We start from the raw sequence: 10,371 nt of genomic DNA on the forward strand, positions 1-10,371 counted from the left end.
GTACCAACATATTTATTCAGACACCATGAGCTACCGCTTCTTCTTCAGCTAATATTAATCATCATCTTCGGAATAAATATTCTACTAATATTGCCTTCCTTCAACTATAACAACTTTCTTTATAGTACTACATTGTTTACAAGGCTGTTTACACTTGCCAGAAATATTCCAAAGACATACCAAGCAAAAAATACATTTTTTGGCTGCAGTAGCCTACCAGGATCAACACTGTGCTTCGTAATTTAATGTCAATCAAATTATTTCAAAACCTGCCCAATGTATTTGTTACAGAGAGGTATTTATATTCTCTTTCCAGTAATCTAATAAGTTTTTGCAATCAAGAATGTTTAAGAAGCAGAAGATTTCTAAAGTAAAAATTTATACTTCTCTATACCTTATGATAATTAGGAAACAGAACCCTATACTCGGTATAAAGTATTAAAATTAATGTTTTAGCAGCTGAGAAAATTAGTGTTTTCCTATTTTTTAGCTTTTTGTTAGTTGCTGGTTATTTGGTGATTTTGAATAAATCTAATATTTAATAGCATACAAGCAGCTATGAACTGCAATGCAAAGAACTAAAGGGCTTTGCAAACTACTAATTTTTAAAATGAAAAGTACTCCCGTTTAATAATTACCATCTTTATCAAGAAATAGTAATAAGAAATTGACCCATTACGAAGCACATATAACCAATAATTATGAAGTGATTTTATTTGTAAATGCAATAATACCATGTTTTAAAGTACACAAAAATCATTTTAAAATTTACAAATGCAGTGACGTACCTCACTTGTGCTGGTGATTTTGGTCCCAACACAGGTGTCATTAAAAAAGGCTGGCAGCCATAAATATTATCGCCTAAGAGATTGTAGTTTTTATAGATCGGATAATCGTCTGTAGATCTAGACAGACAGCCCTATTATTGAAAATTGTGCTGTAATGCACGGATCCAGGCCACCGAGCCACAACATTTCTGATTGACAAAACTGCATCGCAGACTGTACGTTAAGAGAAAAAAAATCCTTCCGACACCGGAACCTTTCAGCATCCTCTCCACAGGGAGAGAAAATTCTCACATGTGAGCAATCTATTGCTCCTAGCACTCTAGGAAAGCCAGCTACGTTGAAAAACTTTTGAGACACCTAATGGGGAAAAATGTAAATGAATATAATTTTACCTTACAGTATAACCTTGAATGTAAATGATAAACAAAAAATAATTTATAAAATGCATTTCATAGATATTAATTGAGTTGTATGTGCAAGCCAGTTAAAAAAATAAATTTCCCTTACCTCTTCACATTCTTCTTTGGTCTTTGGGAAGAAAATGAATTCCTTACACTAAGAAGCAAGGGCTTTGCTAACTCTGTGAATAACTCGACATATTGTAGACTGGCTTACTTGAAAACAATTTCCGAGAAGAAGCTGAAAACTTTCGGTAGCATAGTACCGGAGTGTAATAAGCAATAGTTCTAGAGGCGATAAGGCATTATTTAACGTCGATGACTGTTCTAATTCTTTGCTTATAATTGATAATAAAGAGGAAACACTTTCCTTGTCCAGACGAAATCTTTTTTAAGACTCCCCTCGTCCAACTCATCGAATGGGCAGATTCGAACATTTCTTTGCTCTCGATTTTCAAGCTTTTCTGACAATTCTAATTCTTGAATTAAAGAATAATCTTCCATTATAAAAAAAATACTTAAAATATAAAACCGAATAACAAATAATGCTACCGAAAACAACGAAGTAAACAAACACTCGTTTACTGCGCATGCGCGGTTACACTGACCGGGAATATCTTCAGGTTAAAGTTACTTAACTCTGGGTTAAATTAACTCGCACTTACGTATACGGTGGAATGAGAATTTTAACTCTAACCTGGAGTTGCTCTCTCAAAACCTGTTTTGAAATCTAACCGAGGGTTAGGGTCAGTGGTGAATACGGGCATAAGTCTACCTTGATTGTTATTATTGGACAAATATTTGATGCAGGACAATATTATCCTCAAATATCGTCTAAGTTAAATTTTGATTAACAATTTCTTTTGAAATATTTTTCCACCATATAAGATCTTGTAAGCTTTTGCTTAAAGCAATAATTTCTGCCTCAGTGGATGACAGACCAATAACTTTTTGTTAGGGCATGTCCTTACGATGGGAAAGTTATAGATTTCCGATCCTCAGTCTGAGTCCACATAGAGTGAGAGCTGATTGGTAAGAGTCTCAGACTTTATGTATGTTAATTTAGATTTGAGGTTTTCTTTAACCCCCTTTAAAGAACCCCCTTTTAACCCCCTTTTCTTTTAAGAACCCCCTTTAAATTAATCCAAGCTGATACGGTTGGTTTTTCCTGGTGTTGATTCAGACAATTAATTGCAACTGAGATGTCGGGTCTCGTTATCACAGCCAAATATAGAAGTGATGTTTCAAGTTCTCTATAAGGGCAAATAAAACTTTCGCCATTCTGAAAGTCTGCCGCAGTAGCCTTTGGCTGAATGGGCAGGTCATGAATTTTTGAATCTTCTAAATTGTATTTAATAATTAATTTCTGAATGTAGGATTCCTGATCCATTAAGAATACATTTTCAGGAAGTTCGATATTTATACCCAAAAATTGAGTTAAATCACCAGGTCTAGACACTTCAAAAGTATTAGTCATGATATCAATAATTTTGCTAATTTCTAGCATGTTATTTCCACATATTAATAAGTCGTTGACATAAAAAGCTATGTTAATGTTATCCACATTTACAGACCAGACGAAAATGCAGGGTTAATGTTCCATGCCTACGAAATCCAGTTTCGTCATTAGTTTAGAGAACTTCACGTGTCACATTTTTGAAGATTGCAAACTCTTCCGGAGGGATCATCAAAACCGTCGGATTGTGTCATGTAGATAGTTTCTTTCAAATTACCGTTTAAAAACGCAGCTTTTACGCTCGCACAAAAAAGGGTTCGTAGTAAGATAAGAATGAATAGCATGCGTAGCGCTCTGGGTAGCTGATTACAGGGGCATATGTCTCCTTGTAATCAATGCGTTATTTTTGCTGAGAGCCCCGGGCGACAAGGCGGGCTTTAAACGTTCCATCTTCCTTTTTCTTTAATACCGATCTGCTGGAGGCAGGTTTTACGTTAAGGGGAAGTTCTCCTAACTACCACACTTCATTTTTCTTCATAGAGTTGATCTCTTCCGTCATTGCTTGCATCCATAGTAATTGTTCAGGTGTGGTTAGAGAGCAAAGTTCATTGAGTTTCTTCATCTGACATCATTGCGGAAGTATATACTTCCGGATCGGGAAACCTGACGGGTATCTTTTGTGATTGGGAAGTTTTCTTCTTGGTTTTTCTCCCTTTTCTGGTTCTTGTAATATAGGAACAATTTCTAAATAAAATAGTTACTTACTGTACCGAAGAAAAAAAAATTAAAAAAGGAAATTATAAAATGTTTATCATTGTGCCAGGGTTAATTTAAATTATTGGTATGACGATGAATGGTTATTAAAATTTATATACGAGGTGTGATCAAAAAGTATCCGACTTTTGTTCATAAAATAAACGTTTATTATAATAAAATTATTTAATACAAATCCCCTTCAAAGTAGTCCCCTTGGGCTGCCACACACTTCTCCCAACGCTTCTGCCACTGTTGAAAGCATCGCTGGAAGTCCTCCTTCGGTATGGCTCTCAGATGGTCTGTCGCATTCTGCATAATGTCTTCTCTGGTCTGAAATCTGGCCCCTTTTAGTGGCATTTTCAACTTTGGGAAAAGCCAAAAATCGCAGGGAGCCATGTCAGGAGAGTAGGGAGGTTGACGAACCACTGGTGTGCTGTGTTTTGTCAAGAAGTTCTGAATTAAATGGGAAGAATGTGCGGGAGCGCTATCATGATGGAGCTTCCAACTGCCTGTTGCCCACAGATCCGGGCGCTTGCGCCTCACTGCGTCACGAAGGAGACGCAGAACCTCTTGGTAGTACTCCTTGGTGATTGTAGTACCGTGTGGTGCGTACTCGTGATGTACTAAGCCACTGGAGTCAAAAAAGGCAGTTAGCATGACCTTGACATTGCTGCGAACTTGCCTTGCTTTTTTGGGCCTCGGGGATGAAGGATGCTTCCACTGTGTTGACTGGCGCTTGGTTTCTGGGTCATATCCATAAACCCATGACTCGTCACCTGTAATCACTGTGTTCATAAAGTCGGGATCCAGCATGTCTTTCCAGTTTCCAGCATGTCTTGTGCGATCTCCAGACGAAGGTTTTTTTGCTCAAATGTTAGCAGCTTACCTTGGTACAAACTTTGCTGAGACTCTCCTGAGGCCCAAGTCGTCAGTCAAAATTGATTGAATGGAACCAAAACTAATACTCACCTCGTCTACAAGCTCTCTGATCGTGATTCGGCGGTTCTGCATCACCAGGTTCCTCACTTGATCAATGATGGCATCATTTTTCGATGTTGAGGGCCTCCCTGAGCGTGGTTCACTTTCAACTGATAAGCGGCCATCTTTGAAGCGGTTGTACCACTCCTTTATCTGTGTGGTGCCCATCGCTTCATTTCCAAACACTTGTTTAATCTTGCGAATTGTTTCCACTTGCGAATCACCAAGATTAAAACAAAATTTTATGCAATAACGCTGTTCGACTTTTTCTGACATTTTAAAAAAAATAAAATCCGACGACACTCACTTGCACCTGTTCAATCATGAATGGCCTGACGCCGACTGACTTTTATTGGAGCTGTAGAAAAAAATGAGCATGCGCACTAGGCATGCTCACAACATGGAGCCCCGCACCCATAGCTGCGTTTGTTTGACCAATAAAAATTAAGGTCGGATACTTTTTGATCATACCTCGTATACAGAGAAATGGGTATAAAATTTCATAGTGGTATTCAAGCGATAAAGTATATAAAAAAAACAAAGGAATGAAATTAAAAGAGATTGACTAATTAATAAATTTTGATAATGATTTTGGATCATCAATAACTGATGTAAAGGAGGGCCAAAAGTGATCGAAATTGTAGTGGAAGGAAACATTGCTAACGTGCCAAGTGAATTAACCCAACAGCAAGGGCTAGTGGTCAATTAAAATAAAAGAACGACTGAATAACCTATGGAATTTTATGCATCATTAAATGAGTGGTAACTGCCCTCTTGTCAAATAAACACAATAAAACAAAAGTGAGTTACTCACCCCAGTTAGCATCATGACACCATTTTTGTGTCTCCGTCCAAAATTAGGGAAACAAAAAACTTCAAAAACAAAGACACGAAACAGAATTATCGTTCAACATGTCACATAATTTATTTATATTTCCCTTTTTTTTTATTTACAAGGCACAAACAAGTTTAACTGAGTGGGGAGGGGTGCAGATACCCCAAAACGACAAAAAAGAACAGTACATAACTTCTCCCTACAAAAAAAATCACTGCTACTAAATAATTCGCATTAAAAGAAAACTTACAAAATACCATAGAATATAATTCATTTAATTTAAATAATTGTAGGAAAGAATAGGCCAAACTCGTCTATATTAATAATAAAAGTGAAAAAATTGCCAAAGAAAAAAATTAAATATGGGGTGGTTTGGCATGGCTCGCTGACCACGATGGTCAGCTCACTAGCCGCACCGCAATCCCAGGAAGAAGTGATAAAAGCCCAAAAGTAATAATCGTGGCGTCCACATTAGCGCGAGAAAATACGAGTCGTGAAAAAAGGGAGAATAAAGATCCTGATTGAATGGGGGGGGGATCAAAGGATTGGTATCCCAATGCCAATCAGTGAGAACAGTATCCCCACCTCATACCAAATAAGGTATTAACGAGGTTTAAATTGAGGCGTGACTACGCCATTACCAAGAATATCGAAATCCGGTTAGAAGCGTTATCGCACCACATGCAAAACTGAAGGTTATTTTAAAGTTAAGGGAACATGGTTGAAAGTGACGTAAAACGTGAGGGGAGAATATTGGTCTTGAGAGACAGCGGGGTCAATCGACCTTGAGTAAAAAAAAAAGGAAAAGATGACACAAAATGTGTTAGCAACTAGAAAAAAAGAGAAGTATTTTCGCTTCTCTTTTAAAGAGCTGGGGCAAAATTACAAAAGGATGAAATAAAATTTAGAAACAGAAACACCAAAAGCTAAATTAAAACTATTAAATTACTACAAATAAAAAAATCGTCACACAACATCGTGACACTTACCCTTGTTAAGTTATTAATATAAAAAAATATTGCAGCTATTAAAAATAAGTATGGGGCAACATGTGGAAGCGTTCATCATAGAGATTGGTAAAATTATGTGATTAATAAGTTGTTAGACTGAGGATGATTAAGTGATAATAATAGACCCTAATCTGGGAAAACAAAAGTAATAGGATGAGAGAATGAATATAAATAACGGTATGGATAGAGTAATGGAATAAATTGAATAAGATTCAGTAAGAATTGATTGATTACGGAATGACCAAATAGTATTAGATTACGGCCAGTAACCATATTTTGCTTGTATATACGTGGTGCAGCGGTAGTCGTTTGCCTTATGATTAACGACTAGGGGTATCCAATCTCTATTCTGCTCGTTCCACTTATTGACGTAATAGCAGTTATAACAAAGAGAGGACTGTGTGTTCTTGCAACTGTGGGTGTGGTGACCACGTGCACAATGCATGCAAATGGGCTTGCAATTACAGTTAGCCTCTCTGTGGGTTAAATTTTGATAATTGTTGCATTGAGTGATGTTAACGTATTTAGATACTCTTGATTTGCTTAAGCCGAAAAAGAGAAACCCTTGTTTGCAAAACATATTTGCTGATACCTTAGTTACTGAAACGACCCAATGTTGCAGGTTTGGGTTCGTCCTGTGTTTGTTAATCTTGTATATTTTTATTGGGAAGTGTGTTTGAGTTGTATTGAGTGTTTGATGTATCTTATTTGTTAGTTGGTTTTGATTTATGTAGACAGGTACATTCGTTACAATTATATTCTGTCTCCTCTGCTATGGGATTACAACCTGGAAGTCATTGTCGTTTAGATCTTTGTGGTGTGGCTAGATCAAAAAGGGGGGTGACTAACATTAAGTCAAATTAAGATTGAATGCAATTTAGAAAGTAATTATGTAAAGGCCGAAAAAGATGATAGTGGCGAACATTGGAAGTGGGTGCAAAATTTCAGGTAAGAGCGACAATGGAACATGCTGAAAAAAAAGGAAGAGAAAACAACTTATACTGTAAAATTACTCACCAGATACATTCTCTAAGATGCAAATAACCATTTTATTGACAACGGACAACATTGTAAAAAAAACAAGAATGCTTGGCAAACATGCCAACACTGAAAAAATTCGGCCTAAGCCAAAAAAAAAAAAAAAAAAAAACAAGCACTATTGAAACAAAACAACGACTGACTATTTCTTCGTTATGAAGATAAGGGAGAAAACTCTCGCCAAAAAAAATCCTATTTTTACGAATATCGCGTTGGTTGGACGGAGAAGGATCAGAGGGGCAAATCATTGAGCTGCAAATATTGGCCAACTGGCGAAGTTAATTGTTAAGCTCCATGCCAAACATGAAGCAGGGTTGTCAAAAGTGGTGACACACCTGGTAAAGAATTTTGTGGAATGTTCTGGAACATTTTTGGCGCCATCATAAGGGGCGCTTTGCATTTGATGCAAGCCAAAACGTGGGAAAGGGGACTTGGTGTCACTCCTTCTCGATCCAACAAAGGGGTTTGCTGACTGGACACACAACTTGCTGTCAGCAAAGTAACAAAAGGAGGAATCTTCCTTTAAAGGAAGAACATAAATGCAGAGAAAGATTACTTTCCCAAGGTTACAAAATAAATTGAGGCTTAAAACTTAAATATTACATGAAATTATTGCAAGGAATTATTGAATACTGATAAATAAATAACATTAATTACAAGTGTAAAAAGAAGAAATTAAAAAACATACAATTAAAAGTTAATCACAAATTTAACAGTTACAATTATTTAAGCTGTTTATTACATTATTAACAAAATGATTATTAAATTAGATGAATGATGATGATTAAATAAATTAGATGATTAGATAATGAAATTAGATAATTAAATTAGAATTAACAAATGATTTTACTTAATATATAGTATACCATACTACAATCTTGTATAAGTTTTAGTCTGTCTGAGTTACAGTTTATTGATATTGAGTTTGGTTTAACTTGAATGTTATTTATAGCAGCAGTGGTGTGCAGAGCGCTCAGGCTGTTTATTATGTCTCTCTTGTTTTGTTCGGGTGGTATTGACAGATGAATTATTGTTGGGGTTTTTGGAGTCGGGAGCAGAACTTTCCTGTTATTTTTTGCAGCTTCTGCATAAGTTTGCGGTGTGTATTCAGCATCTGCGCTTTTGCTCAGCGTTACAATTCGCACGTTATTCCCATCTAGCTCATTTTTCAGCTGCTCGGTATTACTTAAGATTTTGCTTGAGGTCGTTTACGTCCAACTGAACTTGGTTCGTTTGGCACCTTTTGTTTAGTTTTGCCGCTGGGATGCTAGTTGATCGTATCTGCTCGTTTGCTTCCCACTCTTTTGTAATTTGTTCATCAATTGTTTTACTAGTTTCTTGTAGATCCGTCCTTAGTCTGGTATAAGCTTGGCTTAAGTCACAGTAGGTAACAACAAAGGCGTCCCTTGCACTTTTAGGCAAGTAGTAATTGCCTTTACTATCTTTTGATTTAACAATTCTGTTCAAGCCTGTTAGTGTTTCATGTATTTTGTTTTGCTCTTGAAGGTCTTAGTCTGTTCCCTGGTCTATTTCTGCTACAGACTTTGTGCTACTGCCATTACAGTCTTTTGACCTGGTCCTTTTAGAGACTGGCGATGGCTCTTGAGCACCCTGCACATCAACTCTTACATATTTATCGTAAATGTCCTTAATTGAGGAGGACGTAAGTTTATTCATTTTAATTAGCGGTGCAAATTGATTGTTAAATGTTGGCCTTCCCCTAAAGCTAGCCATGATAAACTGATGGGGATAGGACGACAGAGCATTTGTAACGAACACACTTATCTGTGTTAGTTTTGATGTTTACATTATTCATATAAAATAGATCAACTAAATTGGTTGTCAATCGATATAATTACAAACAGGTTAAACCTTATTTTAGGCCATAACAGAGATGCCAAGTTATGAAAGTCAAAAATCAGGAGATTTTTCACGACATAGGAAATCAATCTTAACCAATACTTATATGTATTAAAATTTAAAAATGAACCTTTTATTTGTTAATATATAACAGTACATCAATGTTAACACATAAAAAATATAATTAGGACCTTAAGGGGGGAAAAACCATTTTAAAGAAAGGATAAAATACTTTCCACTGGGCAAAAAAATTACACATATAAAAGATTATTGGATCATTTTTGTATTGTAAACATTAGCAGCAGATTTTGCTTTTTGTAGGAAAGCTGAGTCAAATGCTTGGTCATAACAATTTCCGTGTAGGCCAGCTTTAGCTAACAACACTTTTTCTAGTGTGTCATTAGTTAAGTTAGGTCGAAATTTGGTTCTTGTTTTTGTCACAATACTGAAAATCCTTTAACATTCCGCATTGCTATGCGGAATAGTTAAAATCGATAACATTACTTTTGAAATGTCACTATATTTCAAGTTTCCATCAGCACTTTTAATTTTTCCTATGGAACCCCACTGGGTGTCTATTCTTTCAATTTTTTTTATTTCAGTTAAGTCCTCTAACTGGAGAGAGCAAAACTGTGCCTGTAGGATATCTACTGCGGTATCAATTTCTTTATCTGGTAAAATCAATTTAACTAAAATGGGAAATCTGTTAATAAAGTACTTAACATCCGAAAAAGAAGCTTGTTGAAGTCTTGAAACATCAGCTACTTGAGCATGCAGCACAACTTCATCTTTTATGGGAAATTTATGCAAAATATAGTCACATGCCCTGCATAAGTATTTTCTGATATTAATGTAAAACTGCTTCTGTTCTTCTTTCGATAATTCAGACACAATCTTTCCAGTAGCAGTTCCAATAACCAGATCTTCATCCTCTTTTTGGTTCTCTCTCTTGTGGTAATCAACATCATAGATCGTATTGACATGCAATATTCCACAGGGTTTTACAAATTTCGAGAGGATATTTCTGAATAATTCTCTGAGCATAGAATTAAAAATATGAATTTTTGGAATTCTACACTGCAGAGTTTTATTAGCGACATCAAATGTAGATAGAATAAATTGCATAAACAAGCAATATGCTTTGTTTAGGTCGGAAGAGAGGAACATAAAAATTCTTTCTTCGCGAGATAAATTTTTAAAACTAGACTGTTCCAGTTTAGGAAGTTTTTTTTTCTTGTGATGATCCCATTTC

Source organism: Parasteatoda tepidariorum, chromosome 6 (assembly GCF_982258835.1).
Source record: "Parasteatoda tepidariorum strain Cologne lab strain chromosome 6, Ptep-v5.0, whole genome shotgun sequence".
Lineage (NCBI taxonomy): Eukaryota > Metazoa > Arthropoda > Arachnida > Araneae > Theridiidae > Parasteatoda > Parasteatoda tepidariorum.